We start from the raw sequence: 3,226 nt of genomic DNA on the forward strand, positions 1-3,226 counted from the left end.
GACATGATGCTAAATTTTATTGTATGAGATGATCATGTTTTGTAACCGAGTTATCGGCAACTAGCAGGGGCCATATGGTTGTCGCTTTATTGTATGAAATGCAATCGCCATGTAATTGCTTTAATTTATCACTAAGCGGTAGCGATAGTCGTAGAAGCAATAGTTGGCGAGACGACAACGATGCTGCGATGGAGATCAAGGTGTCGCGCCGGTGACAATGGTGATCATGACGGTGCTTTGGAGATGGAGATCAAAGGCACAAGATGATGATGGCCATATCATATCACTTATATTGATTGCATGTGATGTTTATCTTTTATGCATCATATTCTGCTTTGATTGACGGTAGCATTATAAGATGATCTCTCACTAAATTTCAAGGTGCAACTGTTCTCCCTGAGTATGCACCGTTGCCAAAGTTCGTCGTGCCGAGACACCACATGATGATCGGATGTGATAAGCTCTACGTTCATATACAACGGGTGCAAGCCAGTTTTGCACACGCAGAAATACTCGGGTTAAACTTGACGAGCCTAGCATATGCAGATATGGCCTCGAAACACTGAGACCGAAAGGTCGAGCGTGAATCATATAGTAGATATGATCAACATAGTGATGTTCACCATTGAAAACTACTCCATCTCACATGATGATCGGACATGGTTTAGTTGATATGGATCACGTGATCACTTAGATGATTAGACGGATGTCTATCTAAGTGGGAGTTCTTAAGTAATATGATTAATTGAACTTTAATTTATCATGAACTTAGTCCTGGTAGTATTAGCATATCTATGTTGTAGATCAATAGCTCGCGTTTAGCTCCCATGTTTTATTTTTGATATGTTCCTAGAGAAAACTAAGTTGAAAGATGTTAGTAACAATGATGCGGATTGGATCCGTGATCTGAGGATTATCCTCATTGCTGCACAGAAGAATTATGTCCTTGATGCACCGCTAGGTGACAGACCAATTGCAGGAGCAAATGCAGACGTTATGAACGTTTGGCAAGCTCGATATGATGACTACTTGATAGTTTAGTGCACCATGCTTTACGGCTTAGAATCGGGGCTTCAAAGACGTTTTTTGAAATGCCACGGAGCATATGAGATGTTCCAAGAGTTGAAATTAGTATTTCAGACTCATGCCCATGTCGAAAGGTATGAGACCTTTGAGAAGTACTTTGCCTACAAGATGGAGGAGAATAGCTCAGCTAGTGAGCATGTGCTCAGAATGTCTGAGTACTACAATCACTTGAATCAAGTGGGAGTTAATCTTCCAGATAAGATAGTGATTGACAGAGTTCTCTAGTCACTATCACCAAGTTACTAGAACTTCCTGATGAACTATAATATGCAAGGGATAACGGAAACGATTCCCAAGCTCTTCGTGATGCTGAAATCGACGAAGGTAGAAATCAAGAAAAGCATCAAGTGTTGATGGTTGACAAGACCACTAGTTTCAAGAAAAGGGCAAAGGTAAGAAGGGGAACTTCAAAAAGAACGGCAAGCAAGTTTCTGCTCCCGTGAAGAAGCCCAAAGCTAGACCCAAGCCTGAAACTGTGTGCTTCTACTGCAAAGGAAATGCTCACTAGAAGTGGAACTGCCCTAGATACTTGGTAGATAAGAGGGATGGCAAAGTGAACAAAGGTATATTGGATATACATGTTATTGATGTGTACTTTACTAGTGTTTATAGAAACCCCTCGGCATTTGATACTGGTTCAGTTGCTAAGAGTAGTAACTCAAAACGGGAGTTGCAGAATGAACAGAAACTAGTTAAGCGCGAGGTGACGATGTGTGTTGGAAGTAGTTCCAAGATTGATATGATCATCATCGCACACTCCCTATACTTTCGGGATTAGTGTTGAACCTAAATAAGTGTTATTTGGTGTTTGCGTTGAGCATGAATATGATTTGATCATGTTTATTGCAATACGGTTATTCATTTAAGTTAGAGAATAATTGTTGTTCTGTTTACATGAATAAAACCTTCTATGGTCATACACCCAATGAAAATGGTTTGTTGGATCTCGATCGTAGTGATACACATATTCATAATATTGAAGCCAAAAGATGCAAAGTTAATAATGATAGTGCAACTTATTTGTGGCACTGCCATTGTCATATTGGTGTAAAGCGCATGAAGAAACTCCATGCTGATGGGATTTTGGAATCACTTGATGCTTGCGAACCATGCCATATGGGCAAGATGACTAAGACTCCATTCTCCGGAACAATGGAGCGAGCAACTGACTTATTGGAAATAATACATACTGATGTATGCGATCCGGTGAGTATTGAGGCTCGCGGCAGGTATCATTATTTTCTGACCTTCACAGATGATTTGAGCAGATATGGGTATATCTACTTGATGAAACATAAGTCTGAAACATTTGAAAAGTTCAAATAATTTCTGAGTGAAATGGAAAATCATCGTAACAAGGAAATAAAGTTTCTACCATCTGATCATGGAGGAGAATATTTAAGTTACGAGTTTGGTCTTCATTTGAAACAATGCGAAATAGTTTCGCAACTCATGCCACCTAGAACACCACAGCGTAATGGTGTGTCCGAACATCGTAACTGTACTTTATTAAATATGGTGCAATCTATGATGTCTCTTACCGATTTACCACTATCGTTTTGGGATTATGCATTAGAGACAGCTGCATTCACGTTAAATAGGGCACCATCTAAATCCGTTGATATGACACTATATGAACTGTGGTTTGGCAAGAAACCAAAGTTGTCGTTTCTTAAAGTTTGGGGTTGTGATGCTTATGTGAAAAAGTTTCATCCTGATAAGCTCAAACCCAAATAGGAGAAATGTGTCTTCATAGGATACCCAAAGGAGATAGTTGGGTACACCTTCTATCACAGATCCGAAGGCAAGACATTCGTTGCTAAGAATAGATCCTTTCTAGATAAGGAGTTTCTCTCGAAAGAAGTGAGTGGGAGGAAAGTAGAACTTGATGAGGTAACTTTACCTACTCCCTTATTGCAAAGTAGTCCATCACAGAAATCTGTTCATGTGACTCCTACACCAATTAGTGAGGAAGCTAATGATGATGATCATGTTACTTCAGATCAAGTTACTACCGAACCTCGTAGGTCAACCAGAGTGAGATCCGCACCAGAGTGGTACGGTAATCCTGTTCTGGAGGTCATGTTACTTGACCATGATGAACGTACGAACTATGAGGAAGCGATGATGAGCCCAGATT

Source organism: Aegilops tauschii, chromosome 6, assembly GCF_002575655.3.
Source record: "Aegilops tauschii subsp. strangulata cultivar AL8/78 chromosome 6, Aet v6.0, whole genome shotgun sequence".
Lineage (NCBI taxonomy): Eukaryota > Viridiplantae > Streptophyta > Magnoliopsida > Poales > Poaceae > Aegilops > Aegilops tauschii.